Source organism: Acomys minous, assembly GCF_964271855.1.
Source record: "Acomys minous genome assembly, chromosome: 8".
In the NCBI taxonomy this organism is placed as follows: domain Eukaryota; kingdom Metazoa; phylum Chordata; class Mammalia; order Rodentia; family Muridae; genus Acomys; species Acomys minous.
In genome coordinates, this window is record NC_140489.1 from 82,992,428 (window position 1) to 83,005,474 (window position 13,047).

The 13,047-nt window shown below is 43.8% G+C and overlaps 1 protein-coding gene and 1 pseudogene across 14 annotated transcripts in view; both read right to left on the reverse strand.

Moving 5' to 3' along the window:
* Window positions 1-13,047, reverse strand: part of MYT1L (myelin transcription factor 1 like) — a 403,682-nt gene that overhangs the window by 349,952 nt on the left and 40,683 nt on the right. The gene's annotated exons all lie outside the window — the stretch shown is intronic.
* Window positions 1-13,047, reverse strand: part of LOC311604124 (large ribosomal subunit protein eL15-like) — a 53,328-nt pseudogene that overhangs the window by 6,146 nt on the left and 34,135 nt on the right. The window lies entirely within an intron of this gene.

Consider the following 13,047-nt stretch of genomic DNA (forward strand, 5'->3'; position numbering starts at 1 on the left):
TTCTGGGAACACCACAGAAGTATGGGAAGAAACATTATAGTAAGCATAGGACTTGAGCAGGATGTCTGCTAAGGGACTGTGTCTCCCTATATAGGACAGAAAGGCTGCACCTATGAAATCTCAACAAGACCTGGCCAAGTCCAACACAAGTTGACATGATAGCATGGATGGGGGAAATCTCATGAGGCCCCAACCCTCAATAAAGAACTACAGGCAATTAATGACTTTTGAAAAGGGGAGAATTAGTCTTCCATAGGGATGAGTGTTCCAGGTGGTTATCCAACTGCAAGTGGTCATTTCTAAAAACATATACATATGAGGAACATTAAGTGGACTCATCAATTACATGTGTGTGTGTGTGTGTGTGTGTGTGTGTGTGTGTGTGTGTGTGTAACAACAATAATGAAGGGGGAAGAAAACAATAGAGATAGTGTATGAAGGTAGAATGAGGGCTCAGAGGTAGAGAGAGGGGTACACAGTGAGTGGAGCAGAATATGACTAAAGGGATTTAAGATCACAGTATGTCATACATGTGTGTGAAGTATATAAGTTTGTACAGTCAATAAATGGTAATAAAAATAAAAAGAAATATAGTAATTTAAGTGGAAAAACAAACCAGAGCCATGAGTAGAATTATTATTAACCTAACTGAAGAACTTTAACTGGGCAGTTTCTTATGGAAGATTTATCAGATAAGAAAAAAAAAAGACCAGGAAGATGAGTTAGGAACATTTTTGATTGAAACATACACTTTATTATTTTAAAACCAAAATATATAGCATTAGAATAAAATGTAATGTATGAAAATTATTCATGGATTTCTTTTGGAAACAAGCTACCACCATAACCAAAATCACTTTCCAACATTAACGCCAAATAACTAGGAGAAAGAGTATTTTAGCCTTCATGGTGCAAGCAAATTGACAAATGCAAATAAAGACAGTCACATTCATGTGTGAAAATCTACATGAAACTACTTGTGATCCACAGGTAATGGTCTGCTTTTGTGGATCTGTTTCCAGCTTTGGAGGTAACTCACACGAGTTGGTAATCCTGGCTAGATTCCCCTCACAGAGACGTAACAATACCCTTGCCCCAAATCAAGTATTATATGCTCAGGGAATTCACACTCATTTAATTATTAGCCTAAGTAAAATATAATTGTGCAATAAATCTGCAGGGAAGGGGATAAAGCAAACAGCCATTCTCAAGGCAGAGAGAAATGACATTTGGATCAACCCCCACCTTGGTTTATCTCTTACAAGTCTCTCTTTATTGGTATTGTTCCTTGAGGTACTTGAGTATTAGGGAGGATGGAAAGATGTTTATCAGCTGAGCTTGTAGGCAAGACATATGCTGGACATAGGTCAGAGGCAATAGTCTCTAGACCCAGTCTCTACAAGGATATCATGATGGTTGATGGAGAATAAACTCTCCCAAAAAATTTAGTATAAAGGGCTAAGGAAAAGACTCAGTTGGTAAAATGTTTGCCTTATAAGCATGGGGACCCCTCTTTGGCCCCCAAAACTTTTTTAAAAATACTGGGTGCAGAAGTAGCCTTATAATCTCAGAGCTGGGAAGGTAGAGAAAGGAGATTCCCTAGGACTTGCTGTCCAACTAGTCTGGCCTAGCTGATGAACTTCAAGCCAATGAAAGACCCTTCTCAAAGGAGGTGGTTGAAGTTCCTAAGGATAACACCCAATGTTGCCCTCTGGTCTCCCCATGCCATGTGGCACACACCTTCATCTCCACATATTTAGAAGCATCACCACCCTCCCACTAAACTTTTAAAATCCAGTAAAGGTATTTTAGACCACATATTTGTTAAAGCAAAATAGATGCCAATCAGAGCAGCAATGTGGTAGCTTCTCCCAGCCTCCTCCCCTCCAATCAAGAGCTACGTTTGTCATCTCTTAACAGATGAAAAACTTAAGTAAGACAATGGGAACTGTATCTAATTTCCCCTAGGTCTGTGGTCATACCATCCTGGACATATCTAATCTCAGCTAATTTTCTGCAAAGATTATCCCTAGTTGCTTTGCCTCTGAGTTGCCACAGAGAACCACTGCTGAGGCAGAGAGTTCCATCCTTGAAATCTGCGTTGACTCTGGCTATACTCACATATTCACTACCTTTCTGCAGCATCTTGGCCACACAGCCACCATTTTGCCTTCCTTTCTCTCCAAAATACCAGGAGATGGAGTAATACCTGTGGTTTCAGCTACTAATCCTTGTAGTACCTTCTGCCTAGAAGGCCTTGCTCTAATCAAAAAGGCAGAATCCCGCAAAGCCCATTTCTTTCAAGTGGGTCTTTGTGGAATCTTTTAGCCTCAGTTATCTCTTATTTATGACAAAGTCAGATGTCTCCTTTCTCCATCTCCACAGGCACTTAACATTCTCAACAAAATATTATTACTCATGCATGTACATTTATACATACATCTTTACACCCTGTAGGCATAGATATGCATGTACTTAGAAATCTCTCTGTATATACATGCTCATGTGTGTCATATACCTTCTGGTGTCCTATTCTTGGATTTGGCCTCCAGAACCATGAGAATGAAGGAGACCATGGATGTGGTACTTGCTGGAGCATCCTGAGCCGACCATCTCAACAGATGATGTCTATATCTAGTGTCATCCTAGTATCTTGGACCTCAATCAGACATCAGTGTTGATCCTTTTTGCAATCTCTTTTTGAGTCTCTACTACATGTCAGATATAGGAATGAATAGGATGTGCCAGTAAGTCATTGATCTAAATCAAACTTGAAGTTTGCTCAAGAGATGTCATGCAGACACAGGAAAAAAGTTACAGCCAATCTTCTTAATTGAGACTCAACTTAGCCAGGTGATATGTAAGTGCAGCCACAAATGGACACAGAAGATGATAAGCAGTTACACAAAAGTACTTAATACAGAAAGTGCATGGCTGGCTCTAGACACTCTGCCTTACCTACCCTAAAGAAAGTGATTCTTGGCCCTAGGCTCCCTGGAATTCCTAATCCAGTTTGGTTGGATACCACATACTTCTGGGCTAGCATGAGATTGTAGATGTTCATGAGAGTAAGCCTAGCACCTTTGTCCTGTCCATCACCCCTTCAATAATTTCTGAGTTGGCAACACCTGCCCCTGTTCAAGTCTCACCCTTCCAGGCCAGTTAATTAACACAGAGATGTCAGAATATGTAAGTTCTTGACCATGACACAGGCCTCATGACAGCTTTAGCTCCTTTCTGGTTTATGAGGCAGCTCTTGTGGTCTGGTCAAGTAGGAAAGGCTTCTTGGGCCACATAGGCTACACTCTGCATAAATGTGCGAGTGTGCATGTATGTTGACTTCTCCCTTGCAAATTGTAATCGTGCATATTATAATGTATATATAATGTATATATATATATATATATATATATATATATATATATATATATATAACGTATAATATATATAAATGCATGTCACCTGTGAACCCTTGCCCTCAGTGTGCTATGCCTCATGTGATGTGTTTTGATGTATAGTGAGCCTCTCACAGGCAATTTTTCTTCATTTTGTTTCAACAGTTTGCACCAGGTCAGAAGTGGACACAGTGCCAAGAATGCAGGGTTTTAAATGAGCATTTTAAGACAGAGCACACTTAGCCTGGTTCCATGGAGCTCTCCATCTGCTCATTGTAGTCATCACAGGCAATTACAGTATGTTTGAAAGCAGGTTCACGCACATGAGCAGTGGCGCCCCATGGGGGCAAGATGAGCTGAAAATCTTCCATCTTCTTCTAACACCTGGAATTCATTCTTTTAATCAAATGTTACTTAGTTTCAAATATTTTATTAAATTTATTTAGTATGTGTGTGACAGAGAGGGAGAGAGAGAGAATGAATGAATGAATGAATGAATGACTGGATGAGTGGATGAACTGAATGCATTCCATGGCACACTGTGGAGGCCAGAAGACATTTGGAAGTTGGTTCCCCTTTTCCACCTTTACATGGACCCCAACGATTGAATTTAGGGTGCCAGTGGATAAGTACTATTATCCTGCTGACCCTGGATTATTCAGGTCTCAGTCTGCTCCCAAGCTGTGTCTGTCTGAATTCCTCCTAGAGAGTTCTGCGGGGCTGTGTGATATAATCATCCTGAGCCATATCACTTGGGCCTTCAGTTCTGGAACTCATAGAGTAAAAACCAGATCTGGAGGGTGGAAGGCCAAGACTTAGACACCAGGTGACCTGAGGTTTGGTAATTGCCATGCCTTCCTTGCAGATGGTAACTTCCTTGTGTCCTCGCCTTCAGGGAGAGCCCTGCTGGGTCAGGCTCCACCTCGAGATTCATTTCCAATGCTGTCACAGTCGAGTGACAACTTCTACACAATTCAGGCTGCAACCATGGCGCTTTTGCCCACTGGTGTGTGATGTCAAATCTCAGAGAAAATCTGAGATTGCAAGAAGCTTCTTCAGTGTCACATGGGGACACAGCGTGTGCAGTGAGTTCTGCAAAGTCACAGGTGTGAATTACTTTTCCCCTTGCTATGACAAAAGGACTTTTATTCTATCCTGGCAGACAGGAAGCGGAGCAAAGCCACAACAGAGCAGGGCTTGGCAAGACAAACCCCTCAAGGACACCTGTCTAAATGACCCACTTCCTTCAGCCAGGCTCTGCCTCCCAGGTTCCACTGCTTTCCAGTCATCTACCTAGAACTTGACTGCATTTCTGGATTTATCAGTTGGTTCTTTCAGACTAGCATCTGTAATGCCTTCACAGACATTCATGGAGAATGTCTCACTGATCTCTTACGTGTCTCTCAATCTAGCCAAAGTGGTAGCCACGAGCGACCATTACACCTGGCTTGGCCAGTTTCTGGCTTCACTGGACCCACATGCACTAGTGCTCAGAGCACCTGTCACCTGAACTCTCTTTGCAAGGTACTCCTCTACTCTGACCCTGCTATCCACGTGTCTAACATGGCCTAACCTCCCCCACCTCTGAGACCCTGAAACCATCAACTGCAACATGTCCATTTGTTCTGCCGGCTGGCCCACCCTGACATCTGGCTGCCTTCTGGGAACACTGTCTATACTAGAGGTTTTCACTTTCTTGCTGCCTCTAGATTTGGGAAAGTATGAGCCTCTGCTCCCCCCTGAGCTCCAAGCCAGCAGGGACTCTGCCTCTTGGCCTGTTTGTTTCAGGTTTCTGTGCACAAGGCTCTGCAATCATCTGTATCTGAATGTTCTTGTATCGTACCTAGGCATCTCTTGTGCCGGCCCTCCCTCTGTCAGCTGCACAGCCAAGGTTGCTACTAATAACTGTCTTCTTGTCACACTCTCAAGTACAGACACACCATTTCCCTTCAGTCACACTTCTCCCTCCATCTTGGTCCCCAGGTTTGAGCTCCCTTCTTCTTAGGACCCTAGTTCACCACCTTCAACTCCTATAAACAGACATATTTGGGAAGAGGGAATCTTAGTTGGGAAAGTGACTCTGTGAGATTAGCCTACAGACATCCCATGTGATTGATGGATTAATAATTGATGTGGAAGGGCCCAGCCTACTGTGGTACCACCCCTGGGAAGAAAGTGCTGGATAACACAAGAAAACAGAATGAATAAGCCATGGAAACAAGCCAGTAATGCTTCCCCATGGTTTCTGCTTCTGTTCCTCCTGGAGTTCCTTCTTTGACTTCTCCCATTGAAGGAGCATGACCTGAGAGTTGCAAGCTAAAATAACCTTTTCCTCCCCAAGTTGATGGTTATCACAGCCATAGAAACTCTGACCAAGACACATAAGAAAGATGGCCCATTCCTTGAGGCCAATCCATCTATGCCTTGTTCTTACTCAGGCTGTGCCCAGAAAAGTCCCAACAGTTACCGCTCTGGGCAGTGTCAGTTTTGCCCTAGGTTCAACCATCTCAGGCTAAGCATTCTGTCTGCATCCCATCCGACTTGCTGTAAGATTTAACGGGGTCATACAACTGGCCCTGCCTGATGATCCCCTATCCATCTCTGCCATCTTTCTGACTCCTTCTCCTAGCCACAGACTGGTCTGACCTTTGGACCTCTATCATCTCTGGAAGTTCAGCGTTGAATGTGGTTGTTCCAAAATCCTAGTCTGTAGCACCAGTGTTTCTTGGATGACACATCCACGGGTGGCCCCAGCAACTCTGTCAAGTACACTAGACTACCCTGTGCTTGCTTGCCTTGCTTCACACTGAACTTGCCATCTGCAGCTGTTCGTCCTCCAGCCCTCTGCCTCTTAGCAAGCAGTGTCCCTCTTCTCTTTCACTCTTCAGCCACCAGGACAGCAAAAAGTAGAGCCTCCACCATCTGGAGTGCTCTCACCACACCTGCCCCTATCCATCTTAGCTCTTGTTCAGACTCTCCCTGTCTCTGCAGCTATGGTTCTGTGCATCTCCCGCCACTCCTCACTCTACAACTCTTCCTTCCGTATCTGAAGCCAGGGGAGCCTCCTGAAGTGCCCATCCTATAGAGCACCAAAGGCTTTAGGAGTATTAATTAATGAATGCACTTGATTGCCCTCTCAAACATGCACCTGCTAAAATGTGTTTTCCTTAGAGTTCTGTTTTCTGGGTCTGTTTTCTATTCTATTCTTAGGTTTTGGGTACAAGCTTTATGACTATTTTTGAGCAGAGGAATAAATAAGACTGATAATGTTCAGCTATTAAAAGAGTTCAGTAATCAGAAAAAAAAATCAGAGATTAAAAAAAGGAAGTGACTATTGGCAAATCTAACCTTTGGGATGCAGGAAGGTGGGTGTGGCGTACATGGTACAGCTCCATGGGGCTTTCCAGTCCCCCACATTCCTACAGAATCTAGAGTTAGTATTTTTCAGCTTTTAAAATGTATGCACCAGAAGTCTGGCAATATCCCTCCTCCCTTGAAAGTGGTCCCCTAAGGACCAGGCCTTGCCCACACAGTGGCGTGGGGCGTGTTCCCAGAGCAGCCAGCAAACACGAAGTATCTACGCCTAGAGCAACACAGGGCAGCTCTGTATGCACCTGCCCAGGCCAGTGGTCGTAGGAACCTGCAGAGCCGCAAAGCAAGCACTGAGACTAACCTGCTGGAAGTTGGATGATCACTAGGGAAGCAAGAAAAACAAACCTGGATAGACAACGGTGTCACTGCTCCATGAGCACCAGGAGGTGAGAATTATGTAACATAACTTTCCATCCACCCACTCCTGTGGTTGCAAATCAGAAGTCATTTTTTCCTGGTGGTTTAAATCTGCTGCCTTTTATTAAAGTTTTAAAAACCAAAGCTGGCATGATGGCTCAGGGGATAAAGGCACTTGCAGCCGAGGGTGACCCTGGGACCCATCCGATGGCAGGAGAAAACTGTCTCCTGAAAACTCACCAACGCACCTCTAGCATCCACAGGCATGCTATGATATGCGTATACACACACACACACACACACACACACACACACACACACACACACACACAAATGTAACAACAATAGCAAAACCCTTAAATGCTATCAAGACACACGAGAACACTAAGCACGTGATTATGGGCTGAGTACAAAGAACTGGGACTCAAATATAGATCTTTCTCTGTGTAAATGAAAAGGAGAAAGGCAAGCCCGAGGTAAGACTAAGAAAGGAAAGACGGGAGGGAGGGTGAGGAGCAGAGAGGAGTCTATTGAATTTTAAGTACTCACATGTCATTGGAGTTTGTTTGTAATATGAATTCATTTTTCTTCTAAAACCTTAGGACAGGGATAGGGCCACCCTTAATTACCGTGTAAACAGTGCTGGCTTCTATTTGCAGAGTTGGATGCATTCTGTCCCAGGAGAGTTCGGGTTGGTTTTTTGTTTGTTTGTTTGTTTGTTTGTTTCTAAAGTAATTTCTGTAACTAGGGGGAATAGTCTGAGAAAGGAGGTCTCATGTAACTAAAGCTTATTTTTTAAAAATAAGCAGTCAATAGTATCACCCCCCAGCCCAGGGGTACAGACTACATGAGCCCTAAGGGTGCTACCACGCTTGTCTATCACACATGTAGATCTCACTAAAGCCGCCTCTCCTGCAAGCTCCCACGTCACTCCTGCACATTCTACCAAGAGATGGAAAACACAAATGGATAGGGAGGCCCCACAGGAGATTCCCAGCGGGTGTAAGCCAGCCATAGCTAGATCCAGGGGTCTCTCCCTGAGATGCCCCCCCACCCCCAAGAGCCCCACCCAAGAAACACCTGGCAAGCTCAATGAGTGTTTCCAGGGCCGGGAATAGCAATGCTGATGGTGACATGTCAAGACAGGTGTGCTATCGCACAGACAGACACACTACGGCACTGGAAAAGAGCAGCGAGAGAGCGCTCCACACAGGACATACGGCTGTGGTAACACCTGGATGTCGCCATAGCAGACTTTGGGGCTCTGCCTGCAACGATGACTGAATAGGAGGTTCAAGGGCAGGTGGTCATGCAGATATGAGTGTGTGTGTGTGTGTGTGTGTGTGTGTGTGTGTTATTGCAGACAGGTGCAGCTGAGCTAGAGATGGGTCTATACTGTACAGAGGTTCCCTCTAAAGCAGGACTGGAGCCTGGGTGGCAAGAAGCTTCACCATACTGCTTGCTTCAGCACTATAGTTGCTCTTGTTAAAAGTACACCAACAAGGCACCCCCCCCAAACCAAGCACCCAGTGAGGGGTTATGTGGGTGTGGTTCAGATGAGCATCACAAAGATCACAAAGCTTGGAGAGGGAGAGTGGCTTTCTTAAGTTCATAGTGAGGACCACGCTAATTTAGTCTACACAGTGTTGATAAGATCCAAACATCAGATTCTATCTGGGATGTCTGTTCCCCTCTCCAGTGCCTTCTCTTTATTTCTGTGTTCACTATTGACAGTTTTCACTTCACACGTTTCCCCACTGCCTGTAAGACAAATTTCAGCAAACCCGACACACACACATGTTCCTTATGACCTCATTCCAGCCCCTCCTTCTGCACAAATCTTCAGATAATCAACCCATTCCTTTCCAGTTTCTTGCTGTATTGCTCATGTACCCACGTCAAGGGAAACTCTCTGCTACCCCGCTTTGCCTGCACTGCCAGAATCTTGTCCTTCAAAACTATGCTTAATGGTCCCATCCCCCACTGGCTGCCCTGACTGTTCACTACTGTGTCAGGTTGTGCTCGATTCACCGCTTCTTTTTCCATGTTCAGAGCTCTGTGGAGGGCCTTCCCCAACACACCACAGACCCTTAGCACACATATTAATGGAGAATGCAGCCCAGCAGGGGTCCAAACGACTGTTACTGCTCATCAGAGTCTGTCTATAACCATTGTCTGTAAGGCACAGAGAATACAGGGCACGGCTTGCCTCCTCCCACACCTCCTCGGAGAGCACCTGGCTAGCACATCTGTCATGAGGAAATGCACTTTGCACATAGCACCTCGCAGCTGAGTGAGATCCAGGTTGCGGATGCCCACATGAGGTTCCCCGTTCTTCCTATCAGAACCATCCAGCGGCCGGTACACAGATAGAGCAGTATTTGAATTTTACAGATATGGCAACTACTAATTAATAAAGTCATTTTTACAACGACGGAGAGATGATTTGACAAATTCAAGAATGGGAGCTTTGGCAGACAATCAAGTCAGGTACAGACATCGCTGTCTGTTTAACATCTACCTCCCCCTGGTCATCTTGACATTGCTGTGGCCCTCACGCCCCTTGGGTCGCTGTATTGTAACTAAGCTACTGACCCAAGAAGAGGGACTTTGGGGAGTGAGTCCCACAGTCACTCAGCACAGACTGAGAGTTGGTCCCTCTCACCCTCTGCACTCAGAGATGTGGCTTAGCGTTCATATGCTACCCTTATTTCCGTCCATTCTCCTGACTGCTTCGTTCTCCCATTTCAAGACAAAGCATGTTTAACTCAGCCCTTCCAAGAAGCCCTGCCTGGGTTGTCCATTCGGCTCAGCAGCTGCAGAGTCCCAGGGTTTAGCTAGGCACATGGCATTCACCACTTGTGATTGTCTTTGTCTTATATGTGAAATTCTGACTAATTTGCCAGCGTCCTTAATCTCTACTCATGAATTCACGATGCATACCTGATAATGATTTCAGCAAAGCAGTTCTCAGAGGTAAATCTCAGAGAAGCCATTTGTTTGTTTGTTTGTTTTCTGCAGCAGAAAGGACAGCTGTTCTACAGGGTGAAAAAGCGACCTCACAACTGGAAGGAAGGCAAGCCAGAAACACTCAAATAGACCAGAGCGGAGGACAGTAAGAGATATCACTCCTACGTGCGTTTGCAGCTTCTCAAACCTTCACTTTGCTGCTCAGTAAAAAGACTGTTAATTTCTTGGGGACTGTGATTGGTAAATTCCTAACTCTGACTCCATTCACAGACTAGCTGAGAGAGTTTAAATAGTGTGTAAAAGACAAAAATTAATATTAATGAATGGCCATGTCACTGTCCTTCTTGGTTTATAAAAGGGTGAATGAGTTCACAGGGTAATAATCAAAAGAGCTATGCACTCTTTACAAGGAGAAATTAAGTTATAAATAAAAATTAATGGTAGATGTTTAAGAAAAAACAAAACAAAACAAAACCAGAGCCATGACTTATCATTCAGTCCAAACACCCCTGTACTCTTCTTAGTAAATTATTTTTAAAATATTAAATAAAATTTTTTTCAAAATACCCTTAGTAGTCTACCCAACATAACCTGTGATAGCGAGCAAGACCTTTACTAGTTCAGTTCTGCACTTGGCTTTAAATTGTAAAATTAATCAGTCTAAGAGAGAGAAAGTGAACACATGCCTCCACTTAAGAGGCAAGATAAGATAGCAACCATACTATATTAATCTGCAGCCTGGATATGTAGTATGTACACACATGTTGTATACATCAACTCCTGCAGACTCCATATAACCTTGTGGTCTCCAGATCCACTTGACAGATGGGTAAACTGAGTCTCAGAGAGGACACTGATCTCACATTCCAAGATAGAAAACTAGGTTTCCTCTCATCAGCCCAGTGCCAACAGATGGCTCTGTTACTGTCATGTAGTTTCTCATTCATTGAAATATTTGCATGTGAAAACTTTGAACAAACACAAATATCGACAGAAATATAATAACTCCACAAACCCATCAGCTAGCTTGAACACTGTCAGCTGGTCAATGCCATTTGTATCTATAAATTGTTCCAGAATTATGTCATGAAGGTAAACTCCAGAAACCATGCCATTGTTTCCTGCAATGTTGCAACAGAGACTCTAAGCACAAAGACTTTGTTCTTAAACACAAACACAGTAAGTGCTTGGAACAGTCCCCCAAATCTGTACCATACCATGAATCTGTAGTACAATGTAAATATTCTAAATAGTTAAGGCTTTAAGTTTAAGGATAAGTATATTGATGGTTATATTTTAATACATGTGTTCCCTATAGAAGGAAACAAGGAAACAACAGGAAGCTGAAGATGTAGTATCCCTTTAAGGACAGAGTCAAAGAGAGGAAAAACATACACGGGACACCAGGGAGTTGCTTCAGGACATTATCAGACCTGTCTGCCTGTTCTGTCTACAAGTATTTCTTGGGACATCTGTGTGCTTCTCCCTGTCCCTCAAGTCTGTGTCCCTGTGATAGACACTAGGAGAGTCCCTGGGCCATGTCATCACACCCTACTACAAGCCAGAGTGGCACAGGAAGCTCCATGGACATTGGTCTTCAACCCTCTTAGCCATTTATTTTCATTGGTACTTTGTCAAGCATGATTGCTGTAGGGCTACTGCAGGCTCCAATAGAGATGACTGAGGCCTTGTGTTATGATTTGAAGCTCCTGGCAGCATTTACTTTCTCTGTATTCCAGGGATGCTCCTGATTGGGACTTTTGCACATAGGGTGGAGGGAAATGTCTGTCCGTATATGCAGAGCACTGTCATGATTCAGACCCTGAACAGGAGAGTACAGGAGAAAGAAGAGGAGTTCCTATGTGGGTACCAGAGAATGAAGGACTTACTATAGGAGCAGGGTAGACAGCCACGATTTTTGTCTTGTTTGGTTTGAGAAAGCATCATAGAGCAAACATTTATGGAGTCTGAGAATGGATATCATGCACCGTGGAAAAAATGATGCCATGGGAATGCATGTATTCATATAGAAAAATGTGGAAAGTAAAGAAAACTGTACAGAATGACACAGTTTGATTTAAGGTTATACAGTAATTACAAGGAATTTTAAACCAACGTTCACAGTACTTACAACTGAATTGAGTTTTTCAGTGCTTTATTGTTTAGGTCATTTTAATATCTAATTTTTATAGTGTGCATATACTAATCATGTAAAGGAAAACCATTTTTAAAAGACTGTATCTCTCTAGCAAGTTGGTACCAATGTGCATGGCATCATCATTCAAAAGACAACAGTGGATAACAGAGGTCTCCAGGGTGAGAAAGTGATGACATGACTAACTCAACAAGTAGGATTTTTAAAAATAAATAAGTAATAATAATTGTGAAGCAAATAGAGAGTACCAAGCCTGAGAGACTGGAAGATTTCTTTGTTTCTCACAGCCTTGCTGAGAATTAAATTAGTCTTTTTGATAAGAATAACGCTGTCCTGTTTCACCCACCCAGGCTCAGAGAAGAAAGCAGAATCCCAGAGGCCCCAAGCGTCCTCCATAGTGTGAGCATGGGGCAGGCGGAACAGTAGGAGGACCTCACATGCCTCCTGTCCTACAGGCCAGGCACTCAACACGCTTCCATCTCAAGGTAGATCAAGGCCAACAATATGACTGCCAAAGATGCAACAGTGGAAACGGAGGGCTCTGGGACCAAATTGGGCTGTCGGTGTGGCTGGATGCAGTGAACCTAGTTTCTGAAGAGGGTGCAGATCAACTTTCTGCCCAGCAGGACAGACACTTGAGTTGAAGTACAATTAAAGGTAAGAAAATGGAAGCAGCTCTGAGTTAGAGGACCCTGGATACATGTAAATCACCCAAAGGAAAAAATAATCTAAGTACTATGTAAAACATAGGTGTTCTTCATGGGAAGTGTTCTCTCCTGGATTTTGGCTTATTTCTGA